The 27,626-nt window shown below is 40.6% G+C and overlaps 1 protein-coding gene across 11 annotated transcripts in view; it reads left to right on the forward strand.

Moving 5' to 3' along the window:
* The window catches only part of mef2d (myocyte enhancer factor 2d), a 99,042-nt gene that overhangs the window by 7,930 nt on the left and 63,486 nt on the right, over positions 1-27,626 (forward strand). For 2 of the 11 annotated variants that reach the window (XM_026184144.1, XM_026184147.1), the window contains exon 1: positions 19,656-20,264. The exons of 1 other annotated variant lie outside the window; for it this stretch is intronic. The gene's annotated coding sequence lies outside the window, so the exon portion shown is untranslated. Of the gene's footprint in view, positions 1-19,654; positions 20,265-27,626 lie in introns of those variants that run through there. 8 more of the 11 variants (XM_026184145.1, XM_026184146.1, XM_026184142.1 and 5 more) reach the window with 7 other exon arrangements.

Here is a 27,626-nt window from a genome sequence, read left to right on the forward strand (position 1 = left end):
GGGCAGCACTGGACTCCACCGGTATATGATGCATATGGTTCGAACACATGAGTGTTTTTTGTTTGTTTTTTAAATTAATCTTGGATGGTACTGAAGCTCTTATGTTGTCAACATGCGGACAAACAGACAGTTGTGGGTCCCCTTGGCCACCCAACTTCTGGAGTAATTCACTCATGTTGACAAAATTTCTGTACAGACATACAAACACCTGCCAAAGTACTCAAACCAGAACCAGGTCCCCTTCAGGGCCACATTTGGCACTGAAGACAAATGTACACAGACTCACGAGCTGAAAATATTACCAGCTTTGCTGTCGTGACTGGTGAAAATTCCCTAATGTACATACTGTAATTGTTTCCTCATGTAGCCTGTAAGTACTTGCCAACATGGTCTCTCTGATTTGACCCTTAAGGCCAAAGTGAAAAATCAGGGTACACAAAAGCTGTAACTGCAGGCCAACAAACTCCCTTACTTACACAGGACTAATCTCTGTCCTCCAGCAAGCTCTTAATTGGGCCATCATCAGCTGCTGATCTATGGGTTAAACATCAATTAAGGTAATGAGCACATAGAGAAGAGGGAAGAAGATCGGGTTGGGGAGATGTGGGGGGGAGTCAGTCCGGAGGGCAGGGAGGTGATCAGGGCCCACCCTGAGGAAGACTGAAGTGTGTGTGTGTTTCTGTGAAGAGGTAGCTTAACGAGTGGAGTGATTTTCGAGTCGTGGAGTGGAGTGTTGATTATGGCTGTGCGGGATGGAGGCTGCTTCAAACAGCTCAATGGAGACTTCTTGTTAGTTTAGCTGTGTTTGTGTTGGACAGGCTGTGGTCTGGGTGAGATCCTCAGCATGTTTCAGGACAGTAATGTCTAATCTGCTCTTCAGAATGCAAATACTAAAATAACAATGATGTAAAAATCTTAATTAAGTTAAGAGCTAAGGTACAAAATATGACAAATAATATCAATTGGCTAACTGTTTTTAATTTGCGTATTATAAATTATTTAATTATTTTATTGCTCCTTACTCAGAGATGTCTTGTAATTTTGGAATCAAATATTTTCTTCTATGTAGTTTTAAACATTTACTTATTCTGTTTTTTCCTCTGAGAAACATTCCAGTAAGAACAATTGATTTGATTGATGATTTTATGATACTCTCTGAAAGTTCATTGAGGAGGAGACATCATTCCCATCCATACTGCTTGACTGACAGATGATATCTAAAAGGCACAGGACAAGATGGATATAAAATTAAAATGTAAGTTACTACTTGAAAAACCATTTTTCATCAAAGAGTACCAAAATAGTATAACATTGTCTAGTACTTTTGAGAAAATTAGTAGCTACATTGTAAAAAAAAAAAAAAAAAAATCACATTTGTATGTAACTAGGGATGTGATTAGGAGTGTTGTCCATCTCCTCCTCAAAGTGTTAATACTATAGGTTGTTTATTTGAGTAGTAGTCCATGAATGTTAGAAAGGAACCCAAAAAGCCTTTGGTATATTTTTGTTTTGATAAAGGTAGCTAGCATTTGCATAAGGTTAGCATTAAACCTGTTTAAAACCTAAATACTTGAGATGGTCATTAGAGAAACATTCTAAGCTTTTGATGCTGTAATATACTGCAATTTGTCTTTCTACTTGTCTTCATTTGACTGAATAGTGAGAAGATGTTGTATCACTATGTGAGAGGTCAATAAAATGTCAAACATGTCTGCAAGAATTCATTTGAAACACTTTTGCCCCGTTAAATTCACCATTCAATATTTAATAAAACAGATGATTCAATCTTCAAAATACATAACTATTTTATAAGCAGACCTCTTAAGTTCACTTGTAGATTTAAAAGAATCCTAGAATGTGCTTCTCTTTCATGTCAGCAGTCATTTTTTATTGCTTCACATCAGCTTGTTCAAACAGCAACCACATTTCTTTCTAGAATTAAAGTTTTAAGTTATAGTTTTGAATGCAAAACTGCAATCAGTCAATCAGATAGAAGTGAAGTTTCTATCTTTTTTACTTTCCAAAAAATGAAAACATTTTCAGTTATGAAAACCAGACATCTCAGTATATCCAAGAGCTGGTTAACCTAAGTTTAAATGCATTAGTAACCCTCTATCTATTGTGCTGTGGGCAGAAATGTCATATTTTAGGTTCTGATTCTGATTGGCCAACTGGATCAAGAATCAAACTATAATCTTCTAAAAAATTATTTGCCACAGGAAATAGAAAAGTGCAAGTGACCATCAGAAAAAAGGTATATCAATGACTGGAACTATTAGAATGGACTTTCTGGGGCTCTGGAGCTCTCACTGTCAGTAACATATGAAACAGAAGCTCCAAACTGCAATGACATGTCTACAGACTCATCTCCATGCAGGCGGCTAGGAAAAAAAATCAATGCCACTGCTGTTACAAATACCAAAACTAACCTTTTATTTATAGATTTTTTTTGTAACTTAATGCCTGTTTCTCTACAAAAACAATTTTCTAATTGCTTTTGAAGTAAAAGTAACTTTGCCTCCATCAAATAGATTAAAACTGGCAAAACTCTAATTTGGGATCCATCCTAAAATCACACCATCAGGTATTTAATGGTAGCTTTGGATACAAGACTATTTTGATACTTCTTTGCAGTCGATACCAAAACTTTCTAGCACTGAATTAGGTTTAATGGCAGGTGTAAGGTAATATTCATGCTGACAATGACCAGTTTCATACAGTGTGTTCAGTGCAGGACTGTTGTGCTTATATTCTGTATGTGTTTTGTGTGAAAGGTAAAGGAATGGAATAGGCAGATATTGTTGTTGCACCTTTAAGCCGGCACCAGAGTCAAGTCCCAGAGACTGAATCAATGTCTGTGGGAAAGGGAGATCCAGTATTATGGTGCACTCTACACCAGACACCACGACTCTGTTCTGTTTCACGTCACACCTCTGATTCGGGTACATCAGCATGTTATCTGAAAACACACTGGAGCCTCAGTGCCATTTGTTCCATTCGCTGTGAACAAGCAAAGGTGGCATAATGAGAAGTTAGTGTCATTATAGTATGAAAGGGAGTTCATTTAATCCATTATTGATCCAATTTGCCAACCAATCAGTGTTTTCAGTTGAGCTAATGCTCTCGTGTTGGTTCCTGAATTGGTTTGTGAATAAGGTTCTGGGGATATTTAGTTCCCGGGGCCATTTAATCAATATGGCCATTACACTTTGTCCACTGAAGAGGAAACCTGTGAGATATACCTCTGCTCTATACTGATCAGCAAAATATGATGCAGAATATTTGGAAGTTTTGTTGCTATGAAAACAACTTGAGATGTTGTGGCTTTCTATATGGAAGGTGACTGCTGGTCTCACCTTTATATGTCACTCAGGGACTCTGATCTTATAGAGAAAGTTGGATCCCAAATTCCTGTTTGACAAAATTTGCTCTCTGTTGATTCTAATTATGACCTAAATCATAATCAGCCCTCTGTGGTTTACCACAGACTTTCCATTCATCTCCCTGATCAACAGCAGCAGAGAATTTCTCTTCCTTGTCCTCAGATGACAGATTCTGGGGAAGTAGAGCAGGAGGGTGGCCTGGACTTTAAAGAGACCTTCTGGTAATCTGAAAGGTCACAGGAGCCTGAGTGTTCTGCCAGTGCCCTTGAGCTAGATGCTGAATCCTGAACTACTTAATAGCACTGAAAAAAAAAAAAAAAAAAGTTTGGTTTCAGCGCTGATAAAAATGTGCAATAATTTCCAAAGGTTGTTGATGTATACCGTGTTTGCTCGCTCTGTGAGATGCAATTATTATGTGAAGGTCTGGTGCATAAAAGTTGAAGAGAAATGGGAAAAAAACAAAACTGAATGGTAAATCCCTCAGTTGTTGGCTTTTTTTTCCTTCTTGGCTAAAAATATCTTGTTCAGGGTGCTAAATATATTTGGTCTGCCTCTGAAGAAATTGCTGGAAAACCAGCTTTGGAGCCAAAATGGAAATCTGGGCTGACCTCGTTTTGACTACGAGGTAGAAGCAGATGAGAAAATAAAAACACTGAATGCACGTAACATTTGTTTTGATCAGGGATTTTGGAGTCTGCAGGTCTCTGCCCCTCTCATTACATTTCATCTCCTGGAGTCTGTGGTGTTTTGTGATCCCACTCTGTTGCCTTGTGCAGTGTGCTTCACTGTAGCACTTTATCCAGATTAAGTTGTGTTTTCCTTCTTTTAATACACTTGTTACCAAAGAAATAATCTAATGCAAAACTAGCCAAATGGATATCGTACAGAGTGTTCAGTGGGATCAAAGGCCACTGGCCCTGGATCAAGACACAGCCCGCTGCTTCTCTGTAGGTTTCATGCAACTTAAACCCAACACAATTTGCAGGATTAACCTTTAGTAACAGGGCTTGATGGGCACTCGCAGCACTCTCAGGGTTGCACTGCAGAAAACCAATCTTGGTTTGACCTTGACAAGGCCGTACTATCAAAATCCACTTGCGTTCAGTTTGAATCCATTTAGTTCAGCTTCTGACAACCTTCAGCATTACAGCCTTTTTATTTAAAAATTCTCCTATGCACTTAGTAAGCTTGGAGTTCTTAAACAGAGAAAAAAGAAAGTGAAAAGAAGAGAAATGATAAACTAAACAAACAGCACTTAGTAAAAGCAGAAATAATCAAATAAGCTGCTTGCACTGTTGCTTATTTAATCTAAATAACATTTTTGTGTTTATGAGATCAAAAAATTAGATGACTTGGACTCAACATATTTAAACCTCTAATATCAATGAACATTTGATTTAAATCCATAAACTGGAATACGTCTAATGAGTGAAACTTTATTAAATAAGGTCAACTTGATCTGTATTGTCTTGCTTTTGACTTTAATTCAAAACTTAATGCTTTCATACTCACTCCAGTGTCCTACTGATGTTTAAAGGAAATAAAAAAACAAGTGTCCTAGTTTGGATTTCTGTCTCATAGTAATGGACCTTGCTTTCATAGCATCACAAAATCGGCATTTTATAACACAGCTGGAATCGAAGGTTCCTGACTTCGCCAGAAATCCAGTAAGAGCAGCAGATACCAGGAGGATTACTGAGAATCAGAATCAACAATGGCCAGCAATCCACAGCATTATATTTAGCTTAGATTAAGGCTTCTCTGTTGAATGACTCAAGCTGCAGTCTCCTTTGTGCACACTGATGGTTCACTGGAGGTCTATCTGGTATTGTTGCCAGAGAACTCTGAGAACAATCCCTCGCAAAAAGATTAAAAAGGAAGAAGCAAGCAGAAAAAAAGATGAAGTTGGGACATGGATCAAGGAGCACACCTACAAGACCGGAGGAAGCTACAAGAGGGAAAAAAAAAGATGTATAAGAGAAGAGATTTTTGTTTCAAATGTCATGCATCTGTTTTAGGAAAGTGTACTACCTCAGATGCATCATTCAGTATTCAGAAACACGGATCATTCTGCCTCCAGAAACAGAAATGTTTCATAATCAGAAGTCTTTTGCTGACTCAAAACTTGAACGTTAACTCATACCTTAAGTTGCTTTTGCCAGGAACTGTTTTGTTAAAGTGAACGCCAGATTTTTCAAACTCTTTGCCTTACAGAAGGAAGCAGTTGAAATGGGTAAAAAAAAGAGAAAGAAATAAAGTCACTTGTGGCTTTCATGGTACCGTCTGAATAGTTGAATTTACTATACACTTTTAACCCTGAACTATTTTGCATTTGGTGGTGTTGAGGGGGAATCATGCGTGAGTTCATTGTATGAACGATAAACTTGAAGTGACACAACCGCCTTGATGATACCCAGTGATTTCCATACTCTAAATTTTAAACCCACTATCTTGGCTTCAACCTTGTAAGCTTGATTTTCATAAACCTTATACAGTGGGGCAAAAAAGTATTTAGTCAGCCACCGATTGTGCAAGTTCCCCCACCTAAAATGATGACAGAGGTCAGTAATTTGCACCAGAGGTACACTTCAACTGTGAGAGACAGAATGTGAAAAAAAATCCATGAATTCACATGGTAGGATTTGTAAAGAATTTATTCGTAAATCAGGGTGGAAAATAAGTATTTGGTCAATAACAAAAATACAACTCAATACTTTGTAACATAACCTTTGTTGGCAATAACAGAGGTCAAACGTTTACTATAGGTCTTTACCAGGTTTGCACACACAGTAGCTGGTATTTTGGCCCATTCCTCCATGCAGATCTTCTCGAGAGCAGTGATGTTTTGGGGCTGTCGCCGAGCAACACGAACTTTCAACTCCCGCCACAGATTTTCTATGGGGTTGAGGTCTGGAGACTGGCTAGGCCACTCCAGGACTTTCAAATGCTTCTTACGGAGCCACTCCTTTGTTGCCCGGGCGGTGTGTTTTGGATCATTGTCATGTTGGAAAACCCAGCCTCGTTTCATCTTCAAAGTTCTCACTGATGGAAGGAGGTTTTGGCTCAAAATCTCACGATACATGGCCCCATTCATTCTGTCCTTAACACGGATCAGTCGTCCTGTCCCCTTGGCAGAAAAACAGCCCCATAGCATGATGTTTCCACCGCCATGCTTCACAGTAGGTATGGTGTTCTTGGGATGCAACTCAGTATTCTTCTTCCTCCAAACACGACGAGTTGAGTTTATACCAAAAAGTTCTACTTTGGTTTCATCTGACCACATGACATTCTCCCAATCCTCTGCTGTATCATCCATGTGCTCTCTGGCAAACTTCAGACGGGCCTGGACATGCACTGGCTTCAGCAGCGGAACACGTCTGGCACTGCGGGATTTGATTCCCTGCCGTTGTAGTGTGTTACTGATGGTGACCTTTGTTACTTTGGTCCCAGCTCTCTGCAGGTCATTCACCAGGTCCCCCCGTGTGGTTCTGGGATCTTTGCTCACCGTTCTCATGATCATTTTGACCCCACGGGATGAGATCTTGCGTGGAGCCCCAGATCGAGGGAGATTATCAGTGGTCTTGTATGTCTTCCATTTTCTGATGATTGCTCCCACAGTTGATTTTTTCACACCAAGCTGCTTGCCTATTGTAGATTCACTCTTCCCAGTCTGGTGCAGGTCTACAATACTTTTCCTGGTGTCCTTCGAAAGCTCTTTGGTCTTGGCCATGGCGGAGTTTGGAGTCTGACTGTTTGAGGCTGTGGACAGGTGTCTTTTATACAGATGATGAGTTCAAACAGGTGCCATTCATACAGGTAACGAGTGGGGGACAGAAAAGCTTCTTACAGAAGACGTTACAGGTCTGTGAGAGCCAGAGATTTTCCTTGTTTGAGGTGACCAAATACTTATTTTCCACCCTAATTTACGAATAAATTCTTTACAAATCCTACCATGTGAATTCATGGATTTTATTTTTTCACATTCTGTCTCTCACAGTTGAAGTGTACCTCTGGTGCAAATTACTGACCTCTGTCATCATTTTAAGTGGGGGAACTTGCACAATCGGTGGCTGACTAAATACTTTTTTGCCCCACTGTAGGTGCAACAGACTAATAACATACAACACTGGAGCACAAACCTCTTGGACAGGATGTTCCAGACAACACTCTACATTATTTGTAAGATAATTCCATTAAAATGCTCCAAAAGGCAGCAATATCACAAAGACTTTTTAGAGGTTGAGTTCAGTAACCTAAATTAGAGGATGAGAAGCCTAGCAGAAAGCTCTGGGCTATAGCTGCCTGTGCTAGTATGTCCTAAGATTAAGCACCCCATAAGGTTGTTCTGAAGAGAGAAACTAGCTAAAAAGACCAGACAACTTAATTGTACCAGGCTGTGAAGAGGACATTGGGTGATATTTTGTTTGGGCTTCCCCACATTCCTTTAGTTTCTACCTTTAGGCAACTCCATGATTACAAACTCATTAAGTTTTTGGTTTTCATTCCTGCTTTGTTTTGTCTTTGCTGTTGGTGGCTCAGTTTAGCTGTCATGTTACCAAAAGGTCTGGGTATCATCACTGATAAATGACGTGAGATTAACTTGGTCTCTATGGTCCTTTTTGAGGATTCTAATCAGAGTCTGTGAAGGCTATAACACATGGGGATCTGAGTTGGTGGCACAGATCTGTGTGGTCTCAATTGGGATTGGAAAGAAACTGTGACTCCAGTCAGCATTTTTTTTTTTTTTTTTTTTTTTTTTTTTTGCCAGTCACACCAAGGAGGGAAAAATGTGATCTTTGTAAGACGGGGGGGAAGTAGAAATTGGGAGACTCTCAGTTGTCAGTTGTGAATGCAACCGAATTGCTGTGCCACCATACTGACGGGGTTACGATGGCGTGAGAGCAGGGGCTGCTGGCCAGCACTCCAGCACAGCTGAAATAGCAAGCAGCAAGAGCCAGGAGCTGAAACGCTACACCCAGGCTTCTCACACTCTCCTCGTCTCTCACTAAGCCTCTCTCCTTCTTTCTTTTTCCCCATTCTCTTTCGTGCTCTTTCGGTCTTTTCCTATCATCTTTCTTATTTACTCTGTCTGTCTTTAATCTGAAATCTTGCCATTTTCTTGCTCTCCGTCATTATCATCTAGCCTCTATCTCATCGCCCATTCTCCCCACTCTTAATCAGACACCTCCCACACCTCTCATCCACTTCCAGTAAAGCCCAACGCGAGGTTACGGCCTCATTTGAATATATGAATGCATAACAGCCTCCTCCTTGCTGGGGCGTGGCATCGTTTTACAGTCACACAGCTGTGGCAGTGTTATGGGACCATCTGCACAAGGCTCATTAAGATAGCCATAAGCTAATGTGGAGAAAGAATATGCATGGAGGGAGGGGGGGGGGGGGGGGTGTTTATTCATCCTTGTTCCTCTTCTTTTTCTGTAGAACAGCCTTACCCCAGTTGGGATTATTTCCAGAGAGAGAAGAAGTAGAGGAAGGAGGAGCTTGAAAAATCCCCTTTCCACTCTTCCAAAGTTGCACACTTCCTTCTGCTTGTGTATTTGCATGTGATGTCGCTATGGCTTCAGGCGTGTGTGTGTGTGTGTGTGTGTGTGTGTTTATGCACAAACACTGGTATCTGTCAGTGACTGAGAGCATGAGGTTCAAAATATATCTTCGTATTGAAACTGTGCTGCTTCATCTTTTTATGACGTTTAAGATTTTATACTGTTTTACTAAGGGGAAGTGCAATGGAGCAGAATTTACCTTGTGAGGCAGCGGAGGTCTCATGAGATCATGATCATGAGAAAATCCATTAGCTACACACTTGAAGAAAAACCAAGTCACTTCTACTCAATCATATATGGGGAACTTCCAGTTAAAGGACAGAATGATTAGTACTTTCATACCACCTCTGAAGTTCACTATAGGAGACTGGCTAAAACTACAGGAAGTGAATAAGATGTTTCCACGTGATGATGAAGATGGTGAGATTTGGTTAAGAGATAATGGGTAATTAAGCTATTTATGCTTTAGTTGCACACTTTTTGTAATCATTGGGTTTAAATACACTGTGGGGGATTGATGTATAATATACTGTTCATGATAATTAATTTTAAATCAAGTTCAAGAGGTGCTGATGCCAGCCATTCTGTAATAACACTTTTGCACAAAGGAACAGTTTTTGATGCTGCTCTTTTTCTTGGATCTTTTTGTAAGAAAATAGTATTTTTCTTGTTTTTGGAGATATTAGAAAGGTCTTAAAAGTCACTAAATTTGTTCTTACAAAGGCTTCAGATACTCTGATGGCTTTTCTAAGTGCAGCTGAAATCCATGTCTCTTTTCTGATGTGCAAACCCAGCTCACGGCGTCAGCGAGGAGTGTTTTCGCGGGCAAAAGCACAGCCGTGTTTTCAGTCGATAGAGAGTGTACTTGTTTTCTGGCGGGCCGTGTCAGTGCAGGCATTAGATAACGTTTTATTTGATGGTGTTCAATGGCTGACTCGTCCTCACCTCTCGCCCAGGCCTCTCCTGCTCTCCAGCCCACATGCGCTCCCATGTAAAGCCAAACACACAGACATCCACCCACTGACTCACACACACGCACACTCACAAACACACACTCCCGCTCTCTCTGCATCCTTCCTCTGGAGGATTCTGGCAGTTGTTTATGTTATTGAACTGGTTATCACATTACAGCTGGAACACCACCAGGCTCAGAGAGAAAGAGTCCTCCCGCTCTCTTAAGAAATAAAAGAAAGGCGGCGAGAGTGCAAGGGAAAAACAAGAGCAGAGGGAAGACTAGATAAGAATATGTTCAAATGCTTTTGCAGTGCACTCATCAGCATCACCATGTTTCTTTACTTGTTTTGTGGAAACAGAAACCATGTCTGTCTGTGATCTTTCCAGAATACTTTAACTACATTTATTAGTGATTTAACAACAGCCTTTAACTTCCTCTAAACTGGATAACCAGATGTGTGACTAACTGAATTACCACTGCAATAGTTAAAGTTCTAATGAGTTTATCCACTGGTTAGTTGTTATGGCCAGACTGTAATTAATGACAGAAGAAGCAAAACTGGAATTCTATATTAGTGTCTGATGTCAAAGCAACAGATTTTGATCATTCATCACCCATTGATCCATCCTTCCTAAGTAGCTGTAGATCTATAATAATATCCAGCTGCTTTTCTATGTGCTTGCAACTGTCATAATTCACATACAACAGATACAGCTCAAAAATATTATTGTATTGTACTGTAGTTCGTATGTGTACTGTGTCACGGTCGCAGTGGCAGACCGTGTAGAGAGTGTGTGGAGGACTCAGGTGCAGACACAGGCGTGGACACGAAACTGAGTTGAACGAAAAGCGAGCCTTTATTGTGGCTGAAGACAAGGAGTGCAAACAGGGCAGAAGCGCAGTGACAAAACTAAACTATAACTAAACTGGGAAAGTGATACCAGGATAAACTATGAAGACACAGGAAATCATAACTATGAATACAAAAGACTGGCTGTGGCAACATGGAGGGTGGGAACACAGACGACGCGACACAGACTGCATGAAACATCGAGACTAAATACACATGAGGGATGATCAGGGGAAGTGGCCACACATGGGAGCACAGCTGACACACATGAACCTAACGACAGGACAGGAGAGGTGAAATTAAATACACTGACATTGAATACAGACTTTCAAAGTAAAACAGGAAACATGGAGATTAGACATGACATGAACTAAACATAACCACGCAGACATGACTCATGACAGGTAGACGCACGAACCAGGGAGACGGAGTACAGGGGAAGATGACAGAAGCGACAGCATGAACTTGACAACACAAGACACACATACATAAACACATGAAGGGCAAGGGAGGCTTAATACAAGGGTAATATAATTACAAATGAGCTGGAATAACTTAATGAACCTAAACAAACAATAAACATCAAAATAGACTAAACACAAAACACTGGGTCGCACAACCCAGGACCATGACATACTGAGTATGTGTGTCAGAAAAGTTGATACTCTGACGCTGACTTATATTAAAATTTGTCAGATTAGATACTCAGTTGCCACAGTATAAATACCAGGAGTGACACCTTTGCCTCCTCCTGCTGACACAGAACTTCATAAAACACGGCTGCAAGAAGGCCCATAACCCTTTCCCTCACTAGCAGCTGAACACATGAACAGTAGCGCAGGTATCTTGGCAAAGCATCTTAAAGACTGAGGGCCTTTCACATAGGATGCATGTGCTGTGTTGGACTTTGCAACCAATTCTTTTCTATGCACTGTGCAATAGCGGCACCCTGCTGTGTCCAGCAAAGCACAGCACAAGTGGGCTGCCTGTGGAACACTTGTGCATCACACCATTTGCTATACATTCAATAGAAATGCAGAATGATATGGAGCAGGCATGATTAGTACATGTAAAAATCATGAGTGGCTACAAAAAAATACATAGTACTCCCCCCACCTTCAGTCAGTGCACGTCGCTTCCTTTATGAAAGCGACTTGGTAGCTCAGTAAAGCTTTCATTTCAATAACAGAGATTAAACAGTCATCATAAATGTTAACCTGGCCAGCACACACGCTAACGTTAGCCATTGGCGGTAACTCACATTAGCCGGCTAGGGTGTATAGCTGATAATATAATGATAAAATTAATGTCTGAATTGAGCAGCTCTTTATCAGTTCTGTTACTTGTTAATTTTCTCTTAAAGTTCCTGATTGAAGCCTGAGAAAAGTCTACCAGCTATCTCCTATCTTATGTGTTCTTCTCCTATTAAGTTATACAATCAAATATGACTGAATATTGGTAAATAACTCCCTGTTGTAGTGGAACCTTTTGGATGAAAAGAGAAGAAAAACTCTGCACTCGAAGTTATGGAAACTTGTTTTCTGCTCTGTTTTGCACACCCAGCAAGAATACATAATCCAGATATGTGTTTTTTCTTTTTCTTTTTCTCTTTCACCCCATGGTTTCTCATCCAATCCAAAGAAGTGCTGCGCTTTCAAATCCCCTCTCTTCTTTCCAGCTTTCCTCCTTTTTACAAACAGATACTCGTCCTAAATATCTCAGCTGCGCTTCACCACAATTCACTTTGGAGAGAACTATGTCTGACAAAAGCGTTTGGAGAATGTTCAAGAGGGGTGGTATCTCCAAATTCCTGAATAAGGCTTGTGTGACAGAGCTTTTCTGTCTCCATCAAAGGAAGAATTGCATTGTGTGGCTGCAGAATCTAAAAGCCCGAAAAGTTTCTCTCTCAACAATCTAAAGAATATTAATACTCTGTGATAATAAATAGACTTTAATGTGACCTTAGGATTATAAGATCCACATACAGTCAAACTGTTTTTACACAGTGGTGATTGAAGTGAAAACCAGGGTTATTGTGGGTTAAAATGATTATGGATTAACATGACAGCATGGTTTTCTCCTCGCTGTAATGCCAGCACCGGCTTCACTGAAGCAAGGCAAAGGAGCTTAGTGCTTTTAGCCCGTAGTTCTCTTCTCTGGTAGCATCTGTTGTTACAGTCGGACAGAGCAAACACACACTCGAACCACTCAAACACATGCTGAAGGGTCATAAAGCCCTGTTTTTAATGTACTGAGGGGGAGACAGAGTGTGTGTCTGTGAGAGTAGGTGGGTGATACAGTATGAAGTAAGGGTTTTCACAGAGGACAATTCCTCTGGAGTCACAACAGGTGTGTGCGTCTCTGTGTGTGTGTGGATTGCAAAGGGGGAATTATGAGCCGGGTACTAAAAGGAGGAGGGGTGGGTTAGAGGACTTATGAAGGGTCCCCTCTGCCCCACCTGTAGCCTGTCAGCTGTTGTAAGCCTGTTAAAACGTCAGCTGTTTCTGAGGAGAAGTGTGTGTATGTGTGTGTGCGCTTGTGTGCATGTCTGTTAGTCAATGTCAGGGAGCTTGTGGAGGTTGGGGGGAGGGCTGGCTCTGTGTGGCACTCACCGCCCCATTGCACATCAAACGCCTTGTCCCCTCTGGGGATTTGTTAGTGCACAACACAGCGGCTTGTGCTTACGTTGCCTCTTTTCTGTTCATTGCACTTTGACTCAATTGTTCAGTTTAAGAAAAAAAAAATCAGAATCAGAAAGCATCTCTGAAACAATGTCTCTATTTTGTCTCTTTATGAGCAGCAAGTTTGATTCCTTACATGACAGATGTCTTTGTTTTGTTTTGTTTTTTTGCAATTGAACCAAACCCTAAAACTTTAAATATAATTAAGATCTTACTGTACAAAAATGAGTCCAAAAGAATCAGTCATGATCAAAAAACTTCAAGTTTAAATGTTAGGAAAGTAATTTTCAATATTTAGTGCTATCTAAACTTTTATTTGTTAGACAGTAAGAAGAATGTGGTAGCAACTTTCAAAGGTGTGACTCATGACCTGACAGCGTGGTCCTAGAGCTAAGCAGACTGTGTTTCAGTTTGACATTGTGGAAACTTTGATAGCGCTTTGGTTTCAGCTGTTGGCTCTGACACTGATCTTTTAGTGTCGAGAAGTAATTTTGACCACGTCAGCTAACTTCCACTCTTTCATCTTTGTGCTTGATAGAATAGCTGCATGTATCATTTAAAAAATATGGTAAATTAAATCACATTTAATGTTCATCTTGAACTGCTTTTCTGTTTTCCTTTATTCTTTCTGTTTGGCAGTAGTTGCGTGTTGATAGATTCTTTGTGCAAGGGGGCTTATTTTGTTTCGTTTTCCCCTAACCAATCAGTAGCAAATGAACCGACAAACCACAGCTGAAGAAACGGTTTTAGTAGTTTCTAGGAGCAGTAACCTTCGAGATCTAAGCTGATTTGAATGCTCCTGAAACACTTATCACTATTTTATTTTCACATTACTATATCTCTGCTTATCCTGATGTAAGAAGACATTGTTTACATTTGGCCCAGTAAATTCAGATTGGTTCATTTTTATTATTCCTCCTGCTATTGATATGGAGGGCTGGGCCACTATATCAGCCAGTTTGAGCTTATTTTCAGTCCAGGTGGCATGAAATAATCCTCTCTGTGTTTGGCAAAAGGCTTTGTAACACTTCAAACATTTCAGTAGTACAATTACAGGTAATTATATGGCAACATGTAGTGTTTACCACAGGCATGCTTTACTTGCTTCTCCAAAGAGGATCTTGTTTTGTGGTTACACCAAGTCCAAAGCATGGACTGCAGCTCTGCTCTGGAGATCTGGAGGGCTCCTCTAACCAGAACCTGCAGCAGGTGGGGGCTGGTTTATGTGCTCACTGCAGCTCAAAGCAGAACAAAGACTGCCATTAGCAGCTGCAGAGCAAAGCGGTGTATGAAGTTGTGAGATTATCCACAGGCTGAGAGAGTCACAGAAGAACCAGCCCACACCACACCCCACGCCTCCATGTGTTCTGATTTTTTTTTTCCTTCTATTCACTCAGCTGATGGGCTTCCAAATAATAATTTATAGTAAGTACAGACATATAATAAGCTCCCAAGTCACCAACATCACTAACAACCAATCGTATAGATTACAGGAGGTCAGAGCAAGTGAGCTTTGAAATCTGTGGTAATAAAGGTCTCTTGTTATGTAGAATGACCATTTAGGAGATAATTTTCCTCCTCCAGACCTCTCGATCTCAACAGCTCTTTGAAATTAACATAGGTAATCTTTTGATTCCAGATGTCTGCTCTTGTTGTGTGGGGTTTTTTTTTTTTTTGGTTTTTTTTTTCCTTCAGGGCATAAGCTGAATGTCTGTTGTCCTGCACAATGCACTATGTCATGCTGGTGTGGGAGTCACAGGTGTTGAGTGATTTATGGCTTTAATTTACTTGATAGATTAAAATATGATAAAGTTTCACGCACAGGTCATTAATTAGAATAACTGAGCCAGCTGTAATTTTACTTTAAATCGCTTGGCAGGGACATGGAAAAAGCTTACTACTACACTTTACATATTAAAATGTATACTGTACACAGGAAGGCATGTTGTTAGTCAACAGGGATTGATTTCCCTTACGAAGGCAATGGTACTTCATTGATTACTCCATAAAATAAGCAGAAATCAGAGCGCTGCTTAATTTAGTGCTTCGTGTTATATTAAAGACAGATTCAAAGGGGAGTTTGATGTTAATAATCTGTCCCTAAAACTGTTCCTGTGTTGGGCAGTGACAGCCTGGAAAAGCGGTGCGCTTGGAGCTGCAACAAGAGGCTTTTATGGGGTGGGGGGGGGGTTGCAGCCTTTGTGGAGCCAGCTGAGTGAGGCAGACAGTTGAAGGGAACAGGTTGCTGCGTCTGTTGGGGCTTGTCTTGCTGCTCTTGACTTCTAACCTATAGCTGCGACAGCTCCAGGGGCTAGGAGATACCAAATTTCCCCAGATTGAGTGAGCAAGGGCTAGATTAGATAAAGACAAATACAATACTGGTCGGTACTGTGACATACAGCAGTCCCTAAAGGTGTTCCAGTGCAGTCTCGTGCTATTTTTAAGTAGCTCACATTCTGTGTGTAGTTTAGATTTATTTCTTTGAAAATGTTATAAGCTTATCCAACCATGGATATGCCTGAAAAACCTCAGTGGGTGGCCGCTTCTCCCTACTTTCCCCTGACATGTTGACAGTGCTGGTGTACAGTCACTCCTGCTCTGGTGTATTTTCAGAAGAGTAAAGCAAAAGATGGGATAATTTACATGGAAAAATATTGGCAGATACAATCTGTGGGCTACATCGTTGAGTCGTTGCAGAATTTTTTACACACGCCCTTACCAAAACCACTGACGATGCCAATTCTGACACCAGAGCCAGTGAATTTATGGTGTTGTGGTTGGTTGTAGACTGGACATTGACTCTACTTTGGTAGTGCCCAAACTACCTCAAATAGATCCTTCTGATGCAGAGAAGCTCCATGGCTTATCTCTGAAGATGTCCACAGAGGAAGTGATGACTTTAATTTCGCAGGTAGCAGAGACCATGGAAAGCAATTGCTGGCGACGCAAAGTGTGCAGGTCCCGAGTTAAACTTTTTTATGACTTGAAAGCAAGAGATTGAAGCGACTGCTAGTGAGAGTGCAGGATACCATTGATTGACATATAGCAAAGTTTTAAATGTATTAGAGGGTTACCTAGGCGACTGGAGTCTGGAATGTCTGGCAAACACGGTTGCCAGCTGTCAGCAACAAAGCAATGCATGACGAACGAATTACTTCCTGTGTGGACGCGCCTTAAGGGTGAGCTCAGGGCCCTATCGGAGCAAGCTCATTTCTGCAACTTCTGTATCTGTGATCTACGTGGCCGCATGTGAGAAAAGGAAGGAAGGCAGACTGATCAGTAAATGAAAAGCATTCCCTTTGAGCTCAGCCACAACAAACTGGAACAGTGATCATATCCGTCTGGATTCTGTACAGAACTCCTCCAGCTTCATTTAATTAATTACATTTTTAAAATTTTTGCTAATCTAATGTGTTTCAGTTGGAACTTGCTCATTTTGAAGGCAGTTTTGAATTAAAGTAGAACTCTAAATACTAGAGTGCCAAACTGGATCTATTGATTTATTAAGTGGCAAACAATTACTTGCTTTACAAATCATTTATCTTTTTCGTAACTTCTTGACTGATATATTGATTTACATTGTTAAACTGCACATCTTTATTGGTCCCACAAAAAGAGACGTCAATGGCTGCGGGAATTCTAACAACAGATTTCAACTGTTTTTGTCATTATGATCTCAACAATTAACCAGTTTATTATGACATAAAAGGATTTAGAAGAGTTAATGGTTTTGCCTCATTGTTTTGTACTTCTTCATTTGCATCACATCCCTACCTTAATGGCTAAAATCAGATGCAAAGAAATGAAAGCAAATTCAATGTGCTTATCTTATATTTTCTGAATAGACATACGTGAAAATAAATGGTGAAAATTGAATTGAAATTGGTTTGATCCACTCAAGATGCTTTAGGGCATCTGAAAACCTGCTGGTTTGAAATCACTAGATTTCTAACATGAAATGTAAGTAAAACGAAGATTGGCTCTGGATGCTGGCACAGATAATGTGGAGTAATTAGACAGCCTCATTGTTTGGATGAGTACGTTCTGTTGGAAATGTTCATCTTCTGAGCTTTATTATGCTGTGAGATTTGTCGTAAGGATGTGAAAATGTGGAAAATTCCTTAATAATGTAGGTCACATGCGAGAAAATGGCTCACACTAGTGCCACACCAAAGAAAAGCTTTGTCATTTTTTTTTAATTTACCCCATCCTCGGGAGGGAGGCAGATTTGCATAATCAGGGTATTCACTGTCAGACCCTTGAAAGCATATCATGCTTATTCACAAACCTATTAGTCATTTGGTACAAAGACAAAGTACCAAATAAGCTTGTCTTCAACAAAACCTCTTGAGTTTTTCTTTGTCATGGCACATCACTCAGGTGGCACACCTTTCACATTGAACAATACGCAAAAACAAATCTTTTTGCCTTCTCTGCAGCTGTTCCAAGGATTTGCAGTTACATGGATGGATGTTTATCATTGCAAGAGCTGAAGCTTATATGCTTTTGTGTTTCCTTTAAACATAAATACACTTGCCTCTGGGCAAAGGAGCTGCTTTCTTTTACTGCTCTGCTAAAGAGGAGAGAATAGATATCCTTTGCTTAGTGTTTGTGCCTCCCCCACCTCTCCTCAGTGCCGGATCCCCACCACATGTAGCCAGCACCACACAGTCTTGGCCCGCGCTTGCAGTCAGTTGTCAGTGAGAGCGGAGGTAGGCTCATAGATCCCCATTTTAGGCTCCGGGCCAACACCGTGTGTTCAACACGGAGAGCCCCCAGGCAGTCGTGCACACGGATGACAAATGTGGATGGCAAGCGGGGGAAAAAACCTGGAGAACGGGGCAGAAAGATAAGGCCATCTGAGCAACCGTGTTTGTTGTTGAAGTAATTGTGCCCTCAATACTCTGACATTAGGATTGTTGGTTTTAGTAGTGGTGTATATTTTCCTAACCATGGGCAGATTTCCTGTTCCAGATACACAAAGGGAAAATATTTTTTCTTCTCTCCTTTTACAGATTTATCCATATAAGTTACTGCTGCAAGATTAATATGGCCTTTGGAATTTTTGCCCCTTGTTTAACCCGTTGGGTTCTTGGCACATACGTGCCTGCACCCATACATGTATTCACTGTGTGTGGAAACTCAATGACACAACTGTTTAGCAGACTAGTGGCCTCCCATTTCCCACACCCTCCGGCCCCCCTTTGGAGATTTCAAGGTCAGGAAAGGGCACGGGCTGAGATTCATGTCTTGGGAAGCAGAGTCGCTGTTGCAAAAAAGTCACAGAGAGCGAAGCGTTCCTTTTACAGTGGTTGCTGTCAAACAACCGTATCTTACCAAGATCAGATCTTCTAGGATTTGGATATGGCATCAGATAAGAACCGTCAGCAGTGGTCCACATTGGAGATGATGGGAAGGTGGAGATGTTGCAGTGTAGCTGTTGAAGTTTAACAGCAGAATTTCAAAATCGCATATTGAACGGTAGGGCAGAAGGGCACAAGACATTACCGCTGTGTTGAATTCTCCGACAGCTGAGCATTCGAGTATATGTGTGTATTGCATTGCATTGCCTTTGTGTGTGTGTATGTGTCCAGATTTTTGGGGGGTGGGGTCCTCAGAGAGTCCAGAGGATCAAAAGGTATGTAGGCAGCTGCCACCCTGTTGCTAGCAGCTTATGATCCAAATGGAAGATGTATAGACACACGTGCACGAGGGATAGACTGGTGTGCAACAAGGATCTCACACCCTCAGTTAGGCAGCTAGTGACTCCCTCACTCATTTGGGACACATACATATAGCCATATTCTGTTTAGCCTATAAACTGGGAATTACAATAAACACTATGTCAGAAGCTTAGTAAAATTAGGTTTAGTTATCAAAACACAAGTTATTAACTTTTGCATTTGTCAGCTGACGATTTCAGCATTCCAACATGTTTTTTTGGGGGGGGCATATTTTTCCATTGTTTGTTGGCAGTACATGGAAAAAAAAATCTCACTGTATTATTTTACCATAGTGGAGCAGATCAATCTGGCTGTGATGATCATTAAAGTGAAAGTTTGAGTAAAATAATCAGATCAGATATGAGATAATAATAATTTTATGCTGAACAAAAATGCAGATTTTTTTGATAGTGTACTGCACTGTTTTTTTTGTTTTGTTGTGTTTTTTTTGTTTTTGTTTTTTTGCTGTGGCATATAATGTCAAGTTTCATATTTTAACTATCAGTTTAAACTTCAAGGAATGGGATTTATATTTAGAAAATAATCTATTGTTCAATTAGTTATAATTCAATAAAGTTAAATTTTGACCTACTAAAAAATTGGAAATGCAAGGATTTGCATTAAATGTGCTGAAATGCGGGGAAAAAAATTCTTTAAAGAGCTGACCAACACACACCTCATTTGCTAACATAGACTATGATGAATTGGTGGCAGTTGCTGAAGGCATATTAGGGCAAAGGGTGACCTGGGAGGGGTTTATGGGTAGAGAGGGGGATGAGTGTACTGTTTAATTGTGAGGAGTGAGGTAGAGTGACAAGAAGCAGCAGCAGAGGAGGGGGCTTGGTGGTGCTTGGGGTCCAGTAAGAAGGGTAATTTGGGGCGTCCAGAGTGAGGTGTTCCACCAGCAGTTGTCACTTCGGCAGTCGATGGTGGGTGGAGTGGCACATGTGCTGCTCTAAGCCGGACTGTCTTTCTATTCAGGACTTTGTATACCTCTGCAATCTTTGACTTGGACTACTTTGGAACTATTGACCTCAACATTGTGTTTTGTTTTCTGCTGTGTCATAGAACTTCCAAAACAACTTTTTGGCACCAAAAATCTTCGCTGGTAAGAGCAGTCGATAGAGATGTTACAGTTGGTTTGATTAAATTGATTTGATGTGAAATGAATGCTATGTTTCTTAAAACCATGAAGAGAGAAAGTCGTTTTTTTTTTCTTTTAAGATTTCACACTACCTCGTCTCTGTTTAAAAGTCACGTTTTAGCTGAAGTTCTGAAAAAAGATGTTTTTCATGAACATTCAGAGATTTCTCGGGTCTCTAATCAGTCCAGGAAGCAATCAGTAGGTCTTTACGAGGTAGATATGGAAGAGTGCGAGGTGACTTGCTGTGTGGCCGGCTGTCCTTTGTCAGCTGCTGAACTGACATCTACCCAAGTCCCCAATGTGCTGAGAGAGGCTCAAGAGTGGAGGGAGGGTCTGTTGTAGTGATTTATGGTCGAAAGCTTGTGTTGTTGTGAAGCTCATAACGTCACACCTGCTCTTTTTCTTCCTTGAATTGAAGGCTTGCATGACCATTAATGGTGAGTTGAGTGCCATGACGCTTGTGCCCTTGACACCTGTTAAAACTATGTTCTGTACTTTACGTATGGTGAGATATATCGCATTGAATACAGCTGCTGGGGTTCTTTAACCTTTGCGATTACCCTGTTTTTACTGTGCTTTTTCCCAAAAAAGAAAAGGAAAAACACAAGGTTAATAGCAGGAGGTTGTTTTATCCTAGAAATAATAGGCTTATTTTGATTTCCAGGCTTAAATTGATTTGTCTGCCTTTGTGTTGTTTGTAGAAAAAGAATTACATCAGGAATTTGAAGGGTCTTGTTCTACAGATGGGAGATTATTACATGGATCGTGCGCTGCACTGTTGTTGGTTGCTCCATAGTGATCATCATTTAATTTTGGGATGATGACAGGAAATAAGTTTTCCTTTCTCAACATGGTTGTGATGTTTTTTCTCATTTCTACAAGTTTTATTGAGTTGCATTGGTGCCTTCTGCTTTTTAAACCAGTCAGAACAAGAGTGGATGGACTTGCAGGTCTCCAAGCAGCTGCTCCGCACTTGTTTTGAAAGGTTTCTTGACAACAAAGCCGACCTGGCTCGATCTCCTGTGACTAGATTGAAAGATGCCTCTCTGAGCTGAAGGAGCTTGTGCTTTCTAATGACCACACACACACACACACACACACACACACACACACACACACACACACACACACACACACACACACACACACACACGCAATCATGACTGAGTCTGTGTATATCTGTTACCAAAAATGTTTTCTATAGGGAGAGTGAAATTGTTGAAAGGACTACAGTTACTTCTTAGAACAGTGGTGTTTGTGTGTGTGTGCCACACTCCGTGGAGTGTTTATTATTACTGAGTACCTTTAGCATACTTGCGGTGCCCACATTACACAGTTAATGACAGATAAATAAACATAACGTTTGTGGTGGATGATAAAAATAGGTAGGTATTTTCGTGCTGAAAAAAAAAAAAAACAGAATTCCTCCTCCCACTCACCTGCATTCATGAAAATAAACCTGACAGCACTTGCGTTAAAGCACTATGTGTTAGAGCCAGCCGGTTGTCTTGATCTTACCTGTCTGGCTCTTGCATAAGGTCCCATTGATGAAAACATGTTCGACTAGTGATGTCAAACTATCGTACGCACGCTGACTCGGGCATGCACGCCCTTCGTCCTCGAGTGTCACATTGATGTCATTAGTGTTTTGTCTGGCGGGCATTCTTCTTTGTCACATACCTTTTGTTATTGTGCCGCAGCACATTTGAAACGATGGGAAAAGCTTTCAGGGAGGAAACCTGGATTCCACCAGACATCTCAAGAGTTGCATTTCAAAACTATTTGCCCTAATGAGGCAGATTATAGATTATAAATGATCTGATCTCAAAGACAAACAAAGCCCAACGTAATGGGTAGTACTTGAATGAATAATAAATTCATTAAATACTGCCGCTGCCAGAATAACTCTCATTTATAAATCAAATTGCAGCTGTTTAATTTGCTGTGATCCAAAAAAACAAAACAAAACACTGTATGTAAGAGCTAGTTCAATGTAATGGCACAGCGTTGATTGATTAGTTGTTTATTTAGTCATTATCATACCAGTTTATCATGTCTTTTTTTTTTTATGTCCTAAAACTGTCAGTAAATAAAGAAATTTATGATCACAGGAGTTCTCAGCCTGAGGGGAAATTATCATGTCTGAAAAACAAATATATCCAACTTACAATTACACAAACAGTAAGAAGAAGCAAATTATGCACATTTGAGTATCTCCAAGCACTACGTATCTGAAGATTAAGTCATTTTAGATAAGGTTATTTGATCAAACAAAAATAACCATCAATGGCATGTTTAGCTGAGATTTTAGACATCGGTTTCAGTTCTTGAAAAAGCATCTAGAAGACTCAATTTGATTTACTTTAAGTGACTGTAATACACCTTTAAATCGATGCACGAAAACTTTAGAACTTGTAGTGACCTCTTATACATGCAAGGCCACAGCAGATCTTCAAATACATTTAAAAAATGCCTCAAGCCCTTATTAGATAATCTGAAGGATTTCTAATCAAGAAACGGTTTCACATTTTTCCTATTTGTCACAGTTCTTACGCGGTTACAGTTTATCATTTTAAACTCTTACCACTGGCTCCTCTAATCAGTCCACACCTTTCAGGAACAGGAGTGCCCCTGAGCATGTTAGGAGGTTTTATCTTTTGGTCATGATGTAACCCAACAGGCCAAACCACATTGTCCATGTTGGTGATGCAGTGACAGGGGTAGGTCTCAGATCGACAACAAATTACAGTTAAAGTATTGTATGGCCTGCCAACAAGTCCCCTATACTCCACATGGTTTCTAAAATTCAGCACAAAAGACATCTTTGTGAATCTGTGTTTGCACTCGCATACAGTATATACGTGCATTATGGGTATTATCGGGATATTTTTGCTGTATTCATGCCAGAGGCTATGAGCACAAACAGCAGATCAGTGACAGTTAGGGCGCCCTGTGTTAAGTGCGTAGGTGTGTTTTTTCTTTTTGTGCGTGCTGTTGTTTGTTTTTTTGTATACGTGTTTGGGAGTGTGTGTACGTGCTCGGGCAGACTGCAGTATTGATAGCGACCCAGCAGTGCGGGCGTGATTCACAAGCCATGAGGCACAGATCTTCTTACTACCCCTCCCATCCCATCTCATCTCTTGCCCCAAACCACCACCACCTCAGAAGTGCTGCCCTTGCACTGCATCAGCCCTACCCACTCTTTCCCACCTCTCTAAAGTCTCACCCATGATTGGTTAAGAGGAGAGGGGGGAAGGGGAGATCATATTCCACTGCCAGGGTTGGCAGCGCTGAAGCACAGGCACAATCACAATCATAAGCCAGGCTTCAGATACGAGGCCAGCAGCTCCCTCCTCCTCGTCCATCTCCCTCTCCTCCTCCACTATTTGTCACCATGCCCTCCCTTTACTCCACCTGCTGATATTCCACAAAATCAGCCATAGGGTTTTGTTGATATTGTAAAGATGCATGCTGGGTGATCTGAAGCTTGAGTGTGCTGGGAGCTGTGTCCAACAGTTGCCCGGGAACATGAGGCAACAGGCTGTAAATATCACACAGCTGGTGCTGGCAGAACACCCTCAAGGTTGGGCTCGCCGGGTCACATTTTCAGTGGCCCAGTTACACGCCAACCTTTTCCCAACCCCCAACCCTTCACTCTCAGCCCCATTGATGGTTCTATCTGTTTCCCAGCGAGGAGCAAATCTATTAGACTTTTCCTCCTCCTCTTACAAAACCCGATTCATTATTGTAATGCATCTTGAAGCTGGTGTGCAATGCATGAACCTTGGCATTAATGCCTTCAAGATGTCAGTGTCTCAGTGCCTATATGTGTTTGCAATTAAGACAGGAGGGGGGGGGGGGACTGGAAAAGACCAGGGGAAAAAAGTGGTTAGAATCCCAAGTGGATGCTTTTCATTTGTGCAAGAAAAATGAAATGTCTTCAAATTAATTTTCAGCTTACGAATTAATCAACCGATTAACACTGGTTTGAGCTCAGCCTGCCATTTAACCTTCAACCTTTAAATGCCCCTAACACTGGAGAGTTTATTTCTGGTCCTTCTGTTTTAATGAGGCAGAAGAGCATGTTCATTTTGATCACTCTTCTGGTCTGCTACATCTTTTCTGTTTTTGGTCAAATTAAACCACAGGTGCAAGACCACCTCAGACACCTGCTGATTTGATTTCATTTGATTCCCAGTTGAACAGCGCATCTGATTGGATCATTTGTCAAATTGTATTTTGTCCAACTTGTCAGACCTATTTTGATGGAACCTTGAGTGATAAATGAATATTGGTAAATTATTGATCCATGTCTACCTCAAAGTGAGCCACAGATCAGTCATTTTCCAAGCCTGGTGCAGAGGTCATGACTTCAACAGCTATATCCAGGCAAACTGCACACATCTTGAAACATGAAGCCCTGAACTCCTGTGCAGATATTTAGGCTATGTCTGTGATATTTTTATATATTTCATTAGCAGTCAATATAATTTTCTTATATTTATATCATGACAAACAGTCACTGTTACTGATAGTGCACTTTAGCTTAGCTTCCTTTAGAGGATCATGTATCTTTTTGCCAGTGATTGCAAAAACCAACAAGTTTGCTGGTTTGATTCTTTTCACGTAAGCTGTGCTACAGAGAGCAATTTGTGATACCTAGCTTTCTACTGATTTTTTTTCTTTTTAAGTTTAGTTCTATGAGGTACTCTCTTATAGTCAGCATATTATGCATAGTAAATTGTGGCTGGCACATCACCAGCCACCATTTGTTACCATTTCCCTCCTGTCAGATCTTCTGGGAAAACTTATTTTAGGACCAAAAAACAAAACACATTTGACATCAATTGACCAGACAGTCCTGTCTGACACAAACTGACTATCAATCCCAGCATCAGTAAGAGTTATCGAAGTGTAATTTGAATCGAATCTTTTACGCTATTTAAAATTCGTGTTTCTTGACTGTGGCTTTAAAACACCCGATACTTTTCCACTTTGTGTTGTTAGCCAGAAGTCACATGAACCTCCCCGAAGTGCCAGCTACATCAACATTGGTAAACAGCAGCCAGTGATTCATGGGGCATTTTTTGGATTATGTATTCTTCACTTAAATGCCACTGGCTGGTGATTGTGTACCTCTGTTCAGGGTCACTGTCTGTTGTCTGAAAAAGACATTTTTTAGCAACTTTAATGGATGCTTTTTCTCAACAATAAGAGAGTTTATTGCCTCAGTAATTTTCTTTGAACAACTGTGTGAACATTGTGCCAGTGTTGTTGGGGTTTTTTATTTTTTTTATTTTACTTGGTCCTTAAGTTCAGAACAGCCTGTTTTTACAGCTTATTTTATTTCCTGTGTTGAATTTGTTCTTGGCTTGCATTTTTGTGCTGGTTTAACTCCTGGATTTGTGTTAGTTTTTTCATAACCATTAAACGTTATACGTCTGCTGGGTATTTAAATTGACCCTCATTACAATTGGTATAAGCACATACATATAGGTTTCAGACAATTCCCATGACATTGGCAGCTTTCTGTCCATAAAGCGTTAGAAACTGATTTTAGTCTAGGTTGATGTAATCATAGCTTGGGCTCGAATGGACAGCACATAGTGGGTGTCTGCAGTGGAGCTGGTTGCGATCAGCTTTAGCAGATGTTGGTGCTGAGTGGGAAAAGTAATGGATTTCTCTGTAGTCCTTTGGCAAGGCTCCAGCAGCCGAGAACCATCTTCACCACCACCACCACTACTCCTCCCCCTGACGGCCAACCCTCTACCGCTGACTGTTATCTCTTTGCTCCAGGCTGCTCCACTGCCACTTTACACACCAGGATGGTAAAGAATGGACATACAGGAAAACACACATAAACACAGACAAGCACAGAGACAGATAATACTCAGGCCTGACCAATATAGACGCGCTAGTGTTGTACTGGAGATTTATCATATGGGCATACCGATAACCTTCCCCCAAAAATGTTTTAAGCTTAATGACTAATGTATTTTCTGTTCATTATGAGCGAGTAAACATTCATCAGCTTAAAGATCATTGGGGAAAACAATGGTCATCACTTTTCTTAGGATCATCATGTTTCTTTTTAACCAGGCGTATTCTGTCTCAAACTCATTTTTAAAAATTAACTCAGTACAATGATATAAGAGTCAAGTTGGGGCAATGTCTAAATTAGCATTTTCTTACATGCCACGCAGTCTATGTTCATTCACACTAGTGAAAATGGCATATAACATACATTTGTAGTTATTAGCTGACATTGCAGGGTGCAGTGCGACACTAAAAAACCCGTGCCTGAACCCATAACAGCAGGGAAAAACTGCTGAAATAAAGCACTTATAGTGTATTTTAATTAAAACTGTCCTGTTTCAGGTTTTGTTCTGCTTGAATTATCACTCATTTCTGACCCAAATATCTCACAGTAGCTGTCAGACTTTAGTGTGCACACACAGAGATGGATCATCATCTGATTACATCATGCCGTCCATCGTAAAAGCCAACAGAATGCTATACTGACAGAGATCATGTTTAACCCAAACACCCTCTTTTCCTGCTACATTTTGTGGCATGCAAGTGTATCTCTTTCCCTCCAGGTTCTGGCACATTAAGCCCGTAGCAGAAACATTGGTCGTATTGAATTGGAAATATCGAGGGCAGTGTTAGCCTCGGGGGCAGCCAGGCAGGTTGTCAGAAGGAAGGTCAGTAGTTCACAAACCTTGACTGGCTGGGAAAATCTGGATGGCATGCCCTTTAGCAAGTCATTTAACCCCTGATTGCCCAAAGGAAGATTCTTTTATTTTTTTATTGTCTGACTGTAAAAGACAGTTGCAACATGAAGCTTCCAGCTACGGCTCTGCATAAAAGTGAAGCAAGTTATTGCAGAATAGAGCATTCTTGTCAACTTTTTCCTCATGAATAAATGTTAAAATCATAATATAGCCCCTGTACCTCGTGGGTTTCCACCCACATCATTGGAATAGAAGATTTGATGCTTTGAAATGTTTAACAGCCAGTAGTAGATGTCAGGGATGGTGATGCACTGCAATATTTTCTAACCATTCTTTTTATGGACTAATCTTTGTTACAGACTGTCCTAAGGCTGTGACCTGATGTGCCCTCTCTAGAACTTAGCTGACACATTTCTACAGTAACAGTATTTTTCATTTTTATGCTCTTTATGATGCTCTCTTAAGGCTCTTTAATTTGATGACCAGATTCTCAGTTGGCTTACTTTTCTGCATTGTGCCTTTTTTGTCTTTATGAAACAGCACATTATAATGGATTGCATTTTTTTTTTTAAATTGTCAGATATTTTGAGGC

The sequence above is a fragment of the Astatotilapia calliptera genome, chromosome 11, assembly GCF_900246225.1.
Source record: "Astatotilapia calliptera chromosome 11, fAstCal1.2, whole genome shotgun sequence".
Lineage (NCBI taxonomy): Eukaryota > Metazoa > Chordata > Actinopteri > Cichliformes > Cichlidae > Astatotilapia > Astatotilapia calliptera.